At 49.3% G+C, this 18,088-nt stretch overlaps 1 long non-coding RNA gene across 2 annotated transcripts in view; it reads right to left on the bottom strand.

Moving 5' to 3' along the window:
- Positions 1–261: 261 nt before the first annotated feature.
- Positions 262–18,088, bottom strand: part of LOC116426920 (uncharacterized) — a 210,885-nt gene continuing 193,058 nt past the window's right edge. The window contains exon 6 of one of the 2 annotated variants that reach the window (XR_012997928.1): positions 262–361. This is a non-coding gene — a long non-coding RNA (uncharacterized LOC116426920). The remainder of the gene's footprint in view (positions 362–18,088) is intronic. The other variant, XR_004234995.1, reaches the window with a different exon arrangement.

Below are 18,088 nucleotides of genomic sequence, written 5' to 3'. Positions count from 1 at the left end.
CGGCCGATCCGCGGTTTCAATTTACCAGCGATAAGTAATTAAGGGCCACCGGTCGTCCACTCATTTTTCAATGTCACGGTAAATAATCCCCGCTCCGTGGAAATCTTAACGGCGCGGCGCATTCGACACGCGGCCATTGTGCTCGCGCGACCGGAATAGGTTGATCGACGTTTCTCGGCCGATTATTCTGCCGGCCACAATGAAAAGCTTGGCTACTGCTCGCGCAGGATCTTTATTGGACTACGATGAGTTATTATACGTGTTGTGATTCGTTGATCGAGGACTTTCAACCATCGGTCCTGACGGTTATCGTTCCTGTAACTGACCACTGTGTACTCTCTAGATTCTGCCTCGTGCGAATCTGTAACAAATAAATCATTTCATCGGTAAACTTTACGCTGACTGTACGCTATAGTTGAAATATTTCACCATCCGCTTCGTATTATTGAGATCAAAACATTTTATGCCCCGCGATTTTGCTTCCGATTTGAAAGATTACACCGAACAGCGATATTTTAAACGACGGTTTGAATATTTCTTCCCCAAATTTCCCCGGGTCTGTTAACAGCGACGCTCACGCAGCCGCCGGTCCATCGAACGATAGGAGGATTCTGAGACGTACTCATCGGATATAAGTGAAAACGTGTCGCGGGTAGATTGACAATCCGGCTTTACGGTACGGCGCGACTTTTACGATCAGCTGGAATTGAACCGAGTTCACGGCGGGGGAAGAATGGGAAAAGGAGAAACGACGAAACGGCTCACGTGTGCTCATCTTTCATCGCGTTCCGCGCGCTTCGACGGGTGACTGACCCGCCGGACTGGTACACGGCCAACGAAACCGTGTTAAATACGTCGCATTCATGTCTATCCTGATGAACCGCCTGCTCGGTCTGCCGCGCGCGTATCGGGCCCAGCCCGCGCGTACCACGTGAATCACACCAGATGAAAATTTATCACGCGGTATTTATCATCTTAGAAACGATACACGTCGTTTAAGCGGAGGAGACTTCTCGCGCCAGCCGGTCGACGCGCCGCTCGGTTTTCCGACCGACGATTTATGTCCGCGCCGCGTTCGAACGGAGTCGTGAAAGGATTACAGCGAGAATTAGGGTCAGCGGCGTCGTTTCGACAACCGGTGCCTGACGCTGCGCCGCGATTAAGATCAAGGTTAATATTTGGATTGGTGGTTAGAGGAGTTCGAATTCGAGATCCATCTAGAAGAGCCATCTTTCCAGAATTCTGATGGATATGCTTTCAAATAAAACTGGCCTAAAGGATCTTAGAATTATAATACTGTTGAGCGAGTTCGATGTATCGCGACAATATCATTAATCCTTTCGGTAAATTCGGATTGTACGCGCAACCAAAGAATTTTCAGCTACCGTGTTTAAAGGGTCTCATATTAATATTTAAACATTAAAGAACAAGTACCATCGCGAATTAAAATTCACAGATACAACCGAACAATTATTCCCTACTAACAAAGCTCACTATCTTTTCCGTCGTCGAAAAGTAGAGCAAAGGGTGCTCGCAACAAAGGAATCGACGTGTGGTCGCGATTGGACGGGTTTTCAATGTTGCAACGGCTGCCATTCACCTTGTCCCTCTGTTCGAGCGCGTACGGTTCTCGCGTTTCCGTTCGCCGTTACCCTTGCACAACGTTTCAACGATTCCGGAGAGCGAAAGTGTACGGCCGTACGCGAGCCGAGCGCAATGCGTCACGCTAATCTGTGCCCCGATACGTCTGACGTATCAGTGGATACCGGGCTTCGATTGCTAAATACCGTAAAGAGCGGGCCGATGGAAGGTAAATTTACGCTCGGCATCCATCATCCGACGGTTTCTGCGCGCGGCGCGGAACGGGTGGTACTTTGAGGCGTTCCGCTCAACTTGAAATCGTAGGTGGCACAGCCGGACGAGGCGAAGCGAGGCGAGGCGAGGCGAGGCGCAGCGCAGCCTGAAGTACTGGCCGAGGGTGCGGGACACGCGAGCGCATTAATTAAACCGATGCATTTCGATAGTCTTTGATTAATCACGTCGCATTCCGCCCGTTCCATTGTGAGGCCGCTTGAGTAATCCCGACCCGGCGAGTAAGACACACTCTCCGCGGCTGGCTCCGGAACACAATAGGGTAATTGAATCTGGTATCGATGATCGATAGCTTCAGATGATATCCCCGGCGAGAGCGTAGTCGCCCTGTAAAAAGGAATCGGAGAACGGCCACGGACGCACGCCTACGCGACCGAGCCACGCATTTATTTTCGAGCATGTCATTCCCGAGCGTATTATGAACATCGACGCCGACGATTGACGAGCGAATCGGTGTTAATGGCAGCTTCCCTTTGTCAGCGCGATCGCGAAACGACGAAGGAACTGCTTTAACGGCGATTGTAGTTTCGGGACGCCAGGTGTCTATTTACTAGGGAAACAGATTCGGTCGTTATAGGCGTTTAATTATCCGACGATGGGAATTTTAGAGTTTAGAGGCGGGCACGCCGCCGATTTAGGTCGCGCCGAATGGATCTCGAAACTCCGTGTGCTCATTGAGCCGGGCACGGTATATGACGGCGAATCGCTTGTTAATCAGGTCACGTTTACAGGATGGCTTACCGTGGTTAAGCAATAAGGCTTTCATTGCTCTTGCACCGGTGCGTTTCGCACCGCACGATCTTGCTTAACGACGGATCACCGACTACTGCGTGGCTGGATTATCTGTCTGGGAGAAAGGACATTGAAATCTTTGCGGCTTAATGGGGAAAGCGGCGGAATCTCGCGTGATGTTCGAGGGTCAATGTCGGCTATGGGGTATCTAGAATATCCTCGGAAACTCAATTTCAGATTCACTCGAAGACGACTGCAACTGTCATTTATTTTAAAGTAAATCGAGCTTTAAAGGTAAGCTCTGGATAATATTGTTTCAACGAAACTTTAGATACGGGATTCGATCGAACAATATTGAATTTAAACTATCTCGCAGTGTTTCAGCGAAATACTTACGAATTTCGAATAGCGGAAAGACGAGAGACATGTCCGGCGCGCTATGTAGCGGCGCAATTTGAATGAACATGTAGATACGGAAGGAGATTGCTTGTCGAGCCCGGTATATACCTTAGCGAGCCGTCGGTCGCAGCTCATTTCGGTTGGCGCGACGTTCAGAAGCGAGCCAGAAGCTCTCAAGATTCCTCGAGTTCGTATCCGGCGATCGATCGCCTGGAATCATGAATATGTGCCTTGGAAATTCGGCTGCACTCTATTGACTGAAATCGGTGCTTTCGTCTATGAGACGTCCGCCCGCTTTCCAAAACCGTTCGACAACGTTATGAAACTTCCGACTCGAAAAACGTTTTGAAAACGAAGTGACCGGGTCACGAGGGAGGAAAGAAAGATTCTATTGGTTTTTCAATCCTTCCAATCGTATTATTTATTTGACGATAGAGCGATTCGCATCTCTGCGCTATTAAATTGGAATAACTGTGGAACGGAGTTTATTTGCGGTCGCTCGATAACAATGTCCGCCAAGCAACAATTCAAAAACCCTTGCAAGTCCGTGTATGTAAATACCGGGGTCGAATAATCGCGGAAGGTAATTTTTCGACGCGCAGCCACCGGCGGTCCAATAAAACAACGACGGGGGCAATTAATACGTCGCTATCGTAGATACAAAAGCGAATTAGTCATTGAAACGCGTGCACGGGATCGTAATCGACGCGATCCAATCAGAAATTTCGCACAAAAATCACGGCGCGGTGGGGTCCCGCAAAAAAATCCGATCAGCGTCGATGATTGTGCTCCCTGTACGTTCTCCTCCCCCCGCGCCCCTGTTCCCATATACGGGACTCGGCCTCGCGGTTGATGATCCCGGCGTTCGCCGATGATTTACGTTGAAACGCAGAGTCATGCCGGTAACGCCGGTAGCATGATGGAACGTTAATACACCGCAAGTAGCCGAAGTATCAGTTTGTAACGGAGCCACGCGTGTGTACAGACCCGAATCCCGCCGCCATCTTTGTCTCATCAATCTGTTTGCGTTTTATTCGCATCCCTGCGACAACCGTCTTTTAACTCCGGTAAACGCTGTGTTATTATTTTATAACAGCGAAGTGATTTTCGTTACTTTCCTCGGACCTTCGCGTTGTTCTTACTACCTGAACACGTTAATCGAATTACTTGATAAAGCAAGAACATTTATAAGCCAATAACGAACTTAAAACGATTTTTAACACGACCATCGTAAATTTTCGTATTTCCAAACTAACCGAAACTAGGTGAACACTGTCACATGAAAATCGTTGGTAACACAAATAACTAAAATATCTCATAAACCAGAAAGTATTATTAATTAATCAATTTCCCGTCACGAGACAAATCATATTTAGGTTTCAATCAACCGTCTTTCACATGATAATAACTTATACTATAAATATTTCGCCGGGGCTGCTAAAGAGATTGGCCAATCTCTTATCGTTACAAATTCGCGCGAACGAGTTAACTCGACCCGATTACCTAGAAATAAATAAACGCGCGATTATCTGAACGGCGGATCGTACTTTACAAGGTAGCGCAGCGGGGGGACACGTTCTTTCCCTATCCCCACGGTGAGGGTTCGCGCGCGCGCGCAAAGTCCGAATTGAATTCTTGTTCCCTGTCCCGGGCAGAAATTGCAATCGAAGATCGGCCGTGCGTTCAACGGCGAATCGAATTAGTCCGGGTAAATTATTGGTCGGAATCGGGGTGGCGTGTTCCACGATAACCGTGGCACACGATGAAACGAGAGGCGCGCGCGGGCTATACTTAAACGACAATTTGGCCCCCGTAGGCAGCCGGCCGGCCCGTTTAACCGATGTATTTTAATTTCCATCGATTCCGCGCGCTAAATCGCCACTTACATTAGCCCAGAGTGCCGATTACCTTTATCGTGTCGGGCCTTTAAAGCTCCTCGTATAACGCTGTACTCGATTAACGGCGACTTTCGAGCGGCGGGTACCGCGGTGGCCGCGCGCACGACGCCGCCGCGATTAGCCCGTTCCAATTTTCCACGCGACCAATGGGCCTCGTCGTCGTCGTCGTCGTCATCGTCGTCGTCGTCGTCGTCGTCGTCGTCGTCGTCGTCGTCGTCGTCGTCGTGGCCGGCTCGACTCGCGATCGCGCGACTTTTAGATCGAATCGGCGCGCTTTCATCGCCGCCCGAGCAAATTAATCCCTGCCCGAGACTCGCGTGAGCGAAGAGAATGCGGGGACGATCGTATTAACGAACCTCGGCCGATTGATCGTTCCCGAAAGCGCGCGCGTTTTTGCCATAACCGGCAGAAAGGAGTACGAGCAAGCCCGAGCTCGAGGTTATGAATATTTACCGGTCCTCCACCTGCCGCTCGAATTATTATGTTGTAGAACTGGTACAGTGAAACGGCACGGCGATCGAAACGGCGCGGCCTTTTTTTTTTCTTTTTTGCTCGTCGCGCGCTTTCGACGCTGATTTTCGTTACTCCGTCCCTCGACCTCTTCCCCTGTTAAGAAGATCATCTTCCTCGGAGAGCGGCGTGCCATAATGTTCGAGATTTTCGGCCGGTTGTAAGTCGAGCTTACTCGGTGTCGTTGGATCCCCGAAATCAGTTATCTCAGAGTTGCATATTCTTAATAAACATCTTGCGGGGAAGAAAGCGCATAATGCCCGGTAAAGAATTCTGCATTACAATGTTGTTAAGTAGGAAATACTACGCTGGGCACAAATAACGTGATCCTGGAATGGATTTGCGATGCGCGTCGCAATGCGAGATAAGAAGTGTAATGATATAAAGAAATGGGATTATATACAGGGAGTGTATATTATTCCTTGTAAAGGATTCCGGTCACGTTCGTAGCTAAGCCTAACTCGGAATATTCGGGACTGCACAGGTCGATCGTCGCCGAAAATCGAAGATCGACGGCGACGCGGTTGGCTCGTACCCGAAAATACGCCGTGGTGCCACGGTCTTCGATTATTGATTTCGGCCCACTCGGAACGAATTCGTGGTAAGAATTCCACCCACATATAAATAGTTGGCACCTTTCTCGAACACTTGCTCGCGGCTCGCCGATGTGACAAGGACGGCCGTCGGGATCCGTGCGTTTTATCTTAATTCCTCCGGTTCTCGAAACGCATTTACACGCTCGTCCAGCCGAAATAACGCTCGTCCGGTTTCTCGGTGATATCCGATGGGCTCTACGGGGTGGAGCGTGTCCACTTAAAAGCGGCTCCCAGAGAATCATTACTTGGCGTGGCCGCGGCTTTGTACCGGCTTCCCTCGCACTAAGTTGATATTTTATGTACGCAAAGTAGAAATTATTGTCCGAAACTTATTCAAATACGTCGAGATAAGAGGGACAACCGGTTCGTCAGGATCAGACCCGGGATTAAGCCGGGGCCGAGTCCCGCCGGGACGAAAACGAGAGACAGAGACCGAACAAACGGGGTGCCCGACACGGAAACCGGACTGCCTTCAACAATGTTGCACGTCCGTTCTCATTTGTGCGACGCCGCCCCATTAGCAATTAATTCCTGTTCGGGACACGCGTTTCGCAGTCGCAAAAAGGGCGGGAGGCGAAAGAGCCTCGCCGCATACTTCGCGTCTCGTGACATTACGAACGTGGATCGTATGTACCACGGACCGTTTAAAGTGGAAATCGGAAGCGTTAAGCGGCGAGCCGCAGATAAGGGGTATCTCTTATGTAAATTACACCGACGGGCTAATTTTTGATCGCTCTTAAATACGGTGCTCAAGTCTTTTTATTCTCGCCCGTGCCCGTTCAGAGCGGCACTCCGCTTTACTTCGTTACGCTTAGTTACGATTGTTGTAATGAGCTCCGTTCGACAGCGTAATATAATTTTCAAGCATAAAAACGCATAAACTGATCAATTTATTAATTTGCGATACAAGCATCCTGCACCGTATCTCCCAGTTCTACCTCAATTACGCGATAGCGGATGTACACTTGCATATGAAATGCACCTTCAGACGATCTTCACACCTGCAGCGTGTAAAGAAACACGTTTTTCGAAATTTTATAGACTACACTACTTATTCGCCGAAATGTTCTTGCTTCGATTAACGCTGCTCGACGCTGGAGAACTTGTACGTACGATTCTATCTGTAACAATACTCACGAAATCCGAGGGTAAACGGTATAACTGCACGGAACACTTTCTCAAAGGCTTACGGGATAAAAAATTGCGAACGTCAAACACAGAGATGGCATAATATTGCCATTTCTCACGGTTGACGCGATAATCGCCGACGAGGGTTGGCTTCGTCTCCGACGCGGCATACGCGGGCGCGAAGAATTAACAGCATGTGCTGCAAGGACCTACCCCAATCCATGATTTTTACGGCTCATCGGGGGCCACCGTGTATATAGAAACACGTCGCCTCCGAATAGAGACATTTGTTAACGCGGATCTCTCCGGCCCGCATGTTGCACCCTCTCGTGCACCCACCCCTCGCCCGGCGACATTTCTGCCTGACCCCCTTGATTTATTATCGCGATTGTCATTACTAGGAAGCCCGGTGTCGGGACAAACGCGGTGCGCGTCGCGTCTGCATTAACATGTTACACGCGTACCCGGCAAACAAACTTTTGTCAGGATTACGCGCCGATGATTCCGTACTATCGACGATATACGACCGTCACGCGGTACAATGGCCCCGTTGTCGGAATTAATTGGCCGGGCTTCATTTCTACGGCTACCGAAAAAAGAACTCGAGTTCATAGACGAACTTTCCGTGGGAGCCGTGGCAATTCTGCCGGAAAAATCGGGGAAGTTTGGTTCCGACAATATGGCGTCCCTCGGATCTTGGGAAATTTTACGAAAGCCACCGATCTATGATATACGTTGATATATTCTGTGAAAGTATAACGAAGTGGATATATTTATAGAAAAATGTATTTAAAATTGTGAACGATTTGTGTTTATGGAAAGTGAGATTCGATTAAAGATTCCTCTTCTGAGTCGACGAGGCTGATCCATCGTCTCAGATTCCCTGAAATTTTTCAATTTCCATCCGGCCAAATTCTTCGAGCGTAACAAACGATACCGTTGTAAGGAGATACGAATTTGTCGGAGTTTACGTTTAACGTTAAATTACGTTCAAAGCGTACCGGCAACATTGCAAACGAGAGGGGTTGACGGGCGGAGGAGGGGCGCGCGAGTAATCTGGCGAGAATAAACGAACGGTTTAACGCAGTCCGTTTCAGGGATTCCAGGCGCTCGTAGCATTTTGAATTCAACTTTCAGCTACGTTAGAAACAGAGCGCAGAAGGGGCCCCACGTCTCTTTGCGATCAATCACGAGATAACCAAGGAAAAGGGAAGCTATTAAACCGGAGGAGATTTAGGTTCTCGAATGAAGCGCAAGAACACCGAATAATCCTTCCGCCCCCTCCGTCTTCGCCCGGCGAATGAAATAGCTGCAAAATTGCGAGAAACGCGGCACCGGTCTTTGAGTGCTAAGTAGAATCCTTTCACCGGTCCGCCCTTAATATTCTTCAAATTCGTCGGGCGTTAATATAACCTCGTCGGAAACACGGATATTCGAAATCCTGGGGAAGTACAACATATTTGTGGGATAGAAATCGCTATAACCGCATTTCGTTTCTGAATGCACATACGAACGCGATTGGCGAAAAGGAGCAGGCGAAACCTTCACAAACAATTTCAACTTTCCCATAAATCCTTTGAAAACCTCAATAATATAATCTACCTCTTTTACCACATCAGATTAATATTCTCATTTGAAACAAAAGAATAATTCCATAAAAATGATCCAAAAATTCAAACTCTCAAAAAGTAACCGGTTTCAGAATAAACGCGTCTCACGTAAACGCCATTATCTTACAAATTAAAAAAATACACGAAGCATCGTACTAAAGTCCAAATAACATTTTTCCGTATCGGTCAAGCGTCACCGAGTTATTCCGTTACTCTGGACGCGTGCATAGCCGGTATCAAATTTTCTGTTGGAATCCAAGACCAACAAATTCCCGGGTACATTCTTTTTTGACGGCGCGCGGCGTTTCCGACGGCCGGGGCGTCGAAAATACGGGGGCGCGGCGCGAAAAACCCGCAGCGACCGGGTTGCCGGCGCACTCGATATTTTCGTTCCGGCCGATATAAAATATAGATTACGATTTCCTGCGCGCGGGCACCGTTACGGGTGTGCACGGTACACGTCTCGGTCCCCGGCACGTGTGTTTTGCGTCGTCTGCGGGACGGTTTTCTTGCATACGCGCGGCTCTCCTCTCGCCGGGCGTTATTTATACGGCCGAGAACAGAGGAGACTCGGCCGCGGTATCGCATCCGTTACATATTTTAACCGCGACCCCGGCCAACGACGTTTTCCCCCGCGTTCCCCTTTATCCCTTTATCGCGCAACGATTAATCGATCCGGCCCCTCGATCTCCAGAAAATACCGAGCTCCGCGTTCCCCCGCGGAACACGAGCGTTCCGGCGTTCCTCGTTTATTCCCCGACGGCGACTGCCTCGTTCCTCTTGAACGGGGTCGCTTAATTGATAGAAACGCGGGGATCGTTCTTTTACCTTCGCTTCCGGCCGACTTATTTTAACTACCGTCCTAGGATTAATTTGTCTCTATAACGAGAACAGGAAGGAATCGTCGAAGGGATGGCGAATCTCTGCAACGATCATGAAGAGCGTCGAACTCTTTCGCTAACAAGGGGAGGAGCCCGGACGAGTGCTCTTTGAATGCGTCGAGGGTCTCGAATAGCGGAGGAGTCGCCGGGTATAAATAAACCGTAGAAAAGATTTCCGATCGCGATCTCTCCCCGGGATTCGTCGGGATTGAACGTTTTCGTCGAAAATCATCTCTCGTTTCTAATAAGAACGTCCACCGTCGGATTCGACGGTCAATTAGAGACACGTCGGGACGTTGTCAGGATATTCTCAGTGTCACCGGGAACAGCCGCGGAGTATATCAAATCGCTCTCCGAACGGATTCATTAAAAGAATCCGAAGCTCTGCCGGGAGGGTTGCCGTTCGAACCGTTTGCCCGGAAAAATAATGATCGCGAGATGGGCAGCGTTCAATGTTTTCCGCTTTATCACCTTGAGCTCCCGGTGATTAATCAATGCTCGCTTTTACAATCGGCGCGGAGGGAATCTTATTCCTAACGTTTCCACCTCGGCGGAAGATAACCGCGGTGTAACAGCCGGAGAAAACATCCCCCGGCTGCAATAAACCGATGTCTTGTTGCGTACTCCGCAACAACGCCCCGACAGGACAATAAATGCACGCGTTTACACGTGTACACGCACACTACAAGTCGTAACAGTGAGTTTACTGCCTTGTTACTTAAACAGCGCGCGTCTCCTCCGTTGAAACGCGGATTAATTTCAAAACGGATGGCGAATGTTTGATCCCGTGACTTTTAAATCTCTCAGCCCCGGCCTCTTTAATGTTTCGACTACGACTTTTTTACGCGATAACAGTAAACGCGGTGTAATGTCGTTTGTATTCCGAATAGGAGTAGAAATACGAGGGAAAAATTGATTTCCGCGGTGGGATCGTGCGTTACGAAATTCTGTGACACGCCCGCAGTTAATATTTTTTTATTAATGCACCGCGCTGGTGATATATCGTAATTACGGCAAAATGCCAGACGCGACTGCATCATTCTAGTGAATAATAGACTCGCCCGGTATTGTACGGTAAATTCTGGTAATCATGACATACAGAGCACGTCGTGTAAGTGTCGCCAGAAAATTTTCGTCTCCATTGAACATCCTACATCCGATGACTTACGCATCCAACTAAACGGACACCGCGCGTACAATGAATATTCATTTATCCTGCCCATGAAATCTTTCTCTCGAAATTTAATTCTGCAAATGAACCGCCGAAGATCGAAACGGTCATTCGCAAGGTTACTCTTCGAAATAAATTAACGGATTACAACCGATCATTGAAAGGCGAAGCACTTTCGATCCCCGTCGAAACAGAATTCTCAGGCTCGACCCGTCTCAGTTGCCAATTATCCGAAAAATCCGCGAATTCGTCGCAGAGACCACCGACTGGCGGGGACACCGTCGCGATTGAAGGAATTTCCCGGTCGGGAGCGAGGTATTTAAGAAAGGAGCGGGCGTGCGGGCATTTTTATCCCAGCGCAGTTGTAAAGTAGCGCGGCGAGGGACGTTTCGTCGTGCCTCTTCTTGGCCCCGTCATAAAAAGCTGATCGGAGGATCGCGGGGGTCTGTATTGAGGAGATTCCAGAGGGAGCGTCGCGCGAGATGCCATTGTAATTGCGACGTTCCCGCGTTAAAGCATCCTATGAATCTCGACGAAAAGCTGGCGGGCTTCGATTATTCAGCGGGAGCCGTCGTCGGGTAAGCTGCCACGCTAATCAACGAGCCATCGATGCTCTCGCGTTCCTATCGGTGTTACCAACTTCCTTACGACCGACGTGAAAAGCATCGTCTGCGATTATGCGCGCGCGACTGCCTGGCGCGGAGTCACGCAGCCGGGGATCCCCCCCTTTACCCCGGCGTCGCCCCTTCCCGTTGGAACCACGGCTCCCGCGGGCTTGTTTACGGCCCTGCCGCGTAAACGAAAGTATCTCTAACGGGCTTCCGCCTCTCGCGCCTAAGGTATTCAGGCCGCCTATGATATTTTCCTCGATTTGACGCGTGCTGGGGATGGTGATTCGCTTTTACGAGCATCGAAGATACCATCTTTTCAATGCCGTTCGTTTCGCAGCTAAATCATCGGGAAAGTGGAATGGTCGTCGCTCGTTTCCTGCACCGCGAAAACAGGATGGCGTACAGGTGGTTCCATTTAACTCCGTCGCAGCGAACACCTTCTCGTCGCCACTGATGATCGGACGTGGAAAAGATATGGCGGCAAATTAGGGTTATTTCGTGGTAACAGCTCCTTTTTTTTTCGACGCTCGAAGGGAGGTTCCCTGTAAACGAACTTTATATTCCACATTTTCGAAGGACTGCGAGAGGGTTCTCGTTAGCAACGATTGTTTATTAATTTCCGGTGAATCGAGTTGTTCGGGATGTTTTCTCAGCTCGGTTTCTTGATATACAGAATCGTTTCCGTGCGCGAGATTTCGTAAAACAATTTCCCAATGGATATCGATATTTAATCCTCCATGGTGAAGTTCATTCGAATCTTTTTACCTTAGATTATTAGATTTTCCTAAAAATAAAATATATGGTGAATAACTGGACTGTTTGAAACTGTCTTTCATCTGAATTTTCTATGGTACAGCAATGAAATTATAGCGAAGAGACATTTCTTTTCCAGAAGGACGTTTCTCGTCTCGAGTCAAGGCGTCCGCCCGAATTGGTGACGTTAGAATAAACGTTAGGTACTATGGCTGGTGACCTTGATAAAGAATATGGATTGTGGGTCACTTCGCAACGAGACCGTACACGAAAAACAGGCACCGAGAGCGGTTTTTCCCTTTGCAAGGGAAGTGGGATTCTCTGCGGTGCTCGAATGCTTGCAGCAATGCTCCCGTCAAGGTGAGCGGCATCCTTTTTGCCCGCGTAATAACAAAACAGGAGCAACAAAAAGACGGGAAGTAATCGAACGTCGAAGTGGCGTGGATCGTATAAAATTTACCCGACAGGAATTCCGCTTTTTGCCCGGGCATTTATCCCGGCTGTCCATAGAATATTTACGGTGCGATAACACGTGTCGCGCGGTTTTGCAACAGCAAGGTCGACATTCCGCAGGAAATCGGTAAATCAATGTTATCCGTGTCTGCTTCCCTCCCTTATTCTGCCGAATTCTTCTCAATAATGTACCAATCCTTCGCTTCCTTATTATATAATTAAACTACAAAATTGTATTATCCAGTCGGGAACCATCGACTGCAATCGATTTTCTTCTCAAATCACTTTCACCCTTCTCGAGAATGATTAGTTTCTTACTCGACCCTTAACTGACCAAAAGTATTCCAAGTTTACTTACCGCCAAAAAATACCGTAACATAGACAACAAGTGGAAACAAATTCACAGAAATGACAGATACTTAACGGATTAATTGTAAATATTACAATACCAGTGATAAAAATAATAAAATAATTTTTGCCGCCATATACGCAGCATTGCTTCGTTACGGGTTAAAATTGAATAGCAAACGATAAAGTATCTAACCAATCAATCTATACTTCTACCGACAAAATAAATATTCAAAAAATTGAATTACACAAACAACTACTCTTCCAATTAATGTAATTCCTTTAAAACCCAAATTCTTCTCCATTCTTGTCACCAAAAAGAGAGCCAAGAAAGTTTCCCGAAACGTTCCACAGCTAAACGAACTACCCAGTCCCATAATCGCACAACAATCTCGATATAGCAAAATCAGCCAAAACAGGAAAGAAAATTCCCGGTTCCAGAACACGTCCGCAAAAGTGAAACGGGTGGTTGTATCGCGCGCTGCCGCGGAATACGCGAAAGCTAAATTACCAGGCCGCGCGGCATTAAGATTCCCCTCCCCGCCGTTCGCCGCCGCCGCCGCCGTTAAGCATGCCGATACAAAAGGGTCGGATCCCGCGGCAAATAAATCTGCACGACCGGTCTCGTGGCTTTCGTTCCTCGGCGCGCGGCGCTCCTCTCCCCCGGGTCGCCTCGATCAGCCCACGGCCGGTGGAATCGGCGAATGGTAAAATGGTTGAATTGCGACTTCATTAGCCGTGACTTTGCGCTCGCCGTAATTCCGCGCGGCGTCGTTCCCCTCCGACGGTGGAGGGGATACGCGGCGGCGAGGGTGAGAGGCAGACAATCAGGAGCGAACGGGAGGGAAGAGGACGGCGAACGTGGAACGGCGGCCGGGAGGAGGTGGGGCCGAGGAAGACGGTGCTCGCCACCTCCACCTGCGTCGCCACCACCGTTTTTCGCATGGACCCTGGCCGTACGTGGTCCGAAAAAGCGAGCGGAGATTCGACAAAAGAATGGACAGGTACACGCAGGGTACGGGACGGCGGTGGAGGAGGCGATGCTGGGGCCGGTGTTGGTGGTGGCGGCGGCGTCGGTGGTGGTGCCGGTGGTGGTGGTGGTGGTGGTGACGGTGCTGGTGGTGGTAATGCCGGTGGTGGAGACGAATGCGGGGAAAAAGCGAGGAGCATAAGAACCGGCGGAAAGAAAAACGAGAAAGAGAGAGGGAGCCTGGCGAACGAAGATGGAGCACGCGTACGTACACGTGTGCAGCCGCCGCGCTGCATCGTCCACGAAGACGAGGAGAAAGGAAGGAAGAGACAAGGGATGGCCGAACGGGGGAAGTGGGCGAGAGGGAAGAGAGCTGGAATGAAAGGCGAAGAAAAAAATCGAGCGTTCTGTAGATCGCACGCCATGGGACGACGAGTGGCCTCTCTCTTTCTCGCTCTCTTCTTCTTTCCCCTGCCCCTCGCCCCCTCGACGTTCCCTCACTCCGTTTCCCTCGCACCGACGGCGTTTGTCTCTCCCGGCAGTCTCGCGCCCTTCGCCTCCCGCCGCCGCGGCTTCATCCTGTACAGTGCGTGACGCAAACGCAGCCTGTCGCGGAACCGCAACCCGCGACTCTCCTGCGACCGCGTTCCCGCCTTCGGCGTGCTGACCTTGGCCAGGTGGTCCACCTTCGATCTTTGTTTTAGGGAAAACCGTGACTGCCACCGATGCGGGGAACCTTGATAGACCGACGCGAAACTGGGGATAATATCACGCGATAGCATCGCTCTTGGGAGCAACCTTTGGGTTCGTAATTCGATTTCGGTCTCTGGTGGAGTCGTTTTATTGGGAGAGCTTGCCAACGGAAATATAATATTGCGTTTTAGTTTTGGAGAGGCAGACGATACTCGTGTTTATAGAGTTCTAGGGAGAAACTATCAGAAATCTCGAAGGAAGATTGAAATTATGGAGCATCGTTCGAAACCAGACTTTTCTGGAGCAATTCGAATAAGCAGGACCCTTATACAAACGTACTTCCCCTCGTAGGAAATTTTAATTACTCGAAAATGAAGTAACAGCGGCCCAGGTTCTCCGCGAACCACTATTTCACGCTTTACGCCCCCGCGGTTATCGGGTGAATAAAATCCGAAGACCGTCGGTGACAATCCGGAAGACGGGAGCAACACTGTCGAAACGAGGCAGCCTCGGAAATTAAAGGTCGATCCGGAAGTCGTTATTTACGCAAGGAGCGGCGTGGATCGTGAGAACTAAGAGGCTCGCGAGGAGAAAATCGGAGGAACGCGCCGGGTGAAAAGAAAGAACCCCAAGGAAAGAGGAAGAGAAGTACGTTTACACGGCGGCGGAGCGGCAGGCGCCGGGAGGGGGGGAGGAAAGAAGAGAGGCTAAGAGAACGAAGGGAATAGCGGGAGAAAAAGAAAGAGAGAGACACGCAGTTTCATCTCTGCCAAGTTTTCGTGGCGGATAATGGCGAGAATACAATGCACCGACGCGAATTCCAGAAGTTCTGCCGAATGCGGGACGCCTTTTGATTATCTCGACTGTACCAGGCCCCGGAGTTTGTATCGAAAGGAGACGAAGGAGGCGGCGGCGGCGGCGGCGGCGGCGGCGGCGGCGGCCTGCGGAGCGGGCAGAGGAGGACGGACTGGCGTCGGGGCGGAAGGAGGAACGAAGGTGAAGCGATGCGGACGCGGCGAGCGCAAGAAAGGGGACCTCGGGGGAAGGTACGTAGAAACGGAGAACGACGACGAGTGCCAACCGCGTGCACGATGGACCGATCAACCATACAGGGCCAGGCTCATTATAACCTTTATGACTGGTCATTTGGCCGGCCTCGAGCTTTAACGCGAACGCCGACATGCAAAGGACGCATCACCGGCCGTTACGCGGACGCACCGAATGGATTTATCCATACGACATTTTGTTGCCGCGCGCTCTGCTAATTATAGGAAGTAGAAGGCACCGCGGGGATTTATTTATAGAGAGTCACGGGCCCGAACAATTGGGGGTACGTTGCCGCGGGGTGAATTATCGGCGGTTGTCGCCGATGAAAATAAAACAGGACGATCTCGATGCGAGGGAATCTTCGAAATGGATGGATTAGGTGTCACTGGATAGGAACGGTGCATTAAGGATTCATGTTTGCACAAGGAATTGCGATTTAATCAATCTGTTTGAAATATCCTTTTCAATATTCTAGTTTCCGAGAATTTCTACGCTCGGGGAATTATGAATAATAAAGTACTCGAGTAAACATTCACAGAAACTCCGTACTTCGTCGGTAATAACGTAATAATAGCAACGAAACGTTTGATCGCTTGCGACGATCCAAAGAATCTTTGTAGGGAACCACAAAGGCTAATTCGTATGTTTTTCAGCGGACAGGCAAGCGTAGATAAATATTCTTCAACGTTAGCGTGTATCCGCGGAGATCGAAGAAGAAACGTGGAAAGGTTATAGAAGTTACGTGGGAAATGGGAAACGTAAAGCACGTTGCCCGCTCGGCGTGCAGCATAGTTCCCAACGTCGCATGAATCCAGGTACTATTCGCGGCCCCATGGAAACGTAATTTCTTCTCCGAATGTAAGGATCGGCCAGTATCACGATCGTGAGTCCGTAATCACGTTCATACTTTCCAGCGCAGCGCAGCGCGGCACGGCGGTCCGAATCAGCGATCGAGAGTCAGCCGCGAGGGCGTGTCTGCGTTTATCCGCGGAAATATTTCATCGGATTCGCGTGATAGGCAGCGGCAATGACGGCGTATAAGGAACGTTCCGTGTCCCGTTCTCCTTTGCCGCCGCGGAAAGCCGGATCCCGGGCGAAATTAACCGTGCCTCGGACGAAACAATTTCGCGCAGCCATTTTCCGTTCGTAAATTGACTAGCGAGCGCATACAACGACCTAGCCGGTAGCCGATCCCCGGCAACCCGCGGCTTCTGGACAGCGATGCGTGATCTAAGACGCGATGGGGGGGAAGAGAGCGAGAACAAGAAAGAACGAGAGGAGAGAAGGGACCCCAGCGCGCATCCCCGTTTCATTCCTCCGTGAATCATGCCGGAAGATTACTCGATCTTTTATGCCTCAATTATCATACCGAACCATTATTAAACTTGCCCGACCCTACCTACTGTTCCTGTTTGTTCCACTTACGAGCATTTCGGTGACTAATCCGCCGAGCAACTGTGAACGCGTGTATCCATCAAACGAGTTAAGAGTCGATTATTCTACTATGGATGTATGAAATGCAGAATGGAATTTATTCATATCGATGGATCTACGAGAATTCAAATTGTATAAATATTCGATGTTCTGTAAGTAATTTTATAGATAATCCGCGGATTATCCTGCGAAGATGAAATGCATTTTAGTTTGAGCCGGAATTTTACGTTAGGAGTAACGTAAGCTGTAAGATACGATTGTAAGATATTTTCGTTTACTTTTTTTGAAATTCCTCCGGTTGCAACATCTCCTGCGAGATATGTTTTCAAACGTGGCTGAAGGCGTGGACAGAAATGCCATAGATCAAGTCTACAAATTAGCGTAGAAAAAGTGTGTGTAACACTGTCTGGGGCGTGGCGGCGCCACCTTCTTTCAACGCGACACTTGCCTCGTCAGTCGACGAGATCGAGACTCCCCATATATTTATGCAGTCATAAATAGACTGCTTCTAAACGCCTACTCGAGATGACTTTCCGATAAGTTCCACGGTTCTACAATCGGAAACCTATATCTCAGTAAGTAGCGTCGCTTCCTGATCGATTCCAAAAACGAGTCGATTTCATTAGCCCCTCAAGACAATTTTCAAAACCATCAAATATCTGTCCTACAATCTAAATTTGATATGAAACTCTTAAATATTAAAAAGAAAACAACAAGCAAACTATATACCCTTTTATTCTTTACACGATTTCAATTCTCCAATTATAATTCTCGATTCCGTATATAATTCATTTCATCCGCCGGCCCGCCGACAAACTTTCAATTTTATTTCCGAATGCCTCATTATCGCAGAATACTCTCGTTCCCCCACAGCGAGTATCGTGTTCACAGGACACGCGCAGCCGGTAATCGATCATCCTCTCTATCGGCCGCGGCTAGCTCGCGGGAATAATCGAAATATCGGGAACAGAGTTTGCTCGCG

Source organism: Nomia melanderi, chromosome 2, assembly GCF_051020985.1.
Source record: "Nomia melanderi isolate GNS246 chromosome 2, iyNomMela1, whole genome shotgun sequence".
Lineage (NCBI taxonomy): Eukaryota > Metazoa > Arthropoda > Insecta > Hymenoptera > Halictidae > Nomia > Nomia melanderi.
The sequence above is the reverse complement of the archived record's forward strand: the minus strand, read 5'-3'. Positions and strand labels throughout refer to the sequence as shown.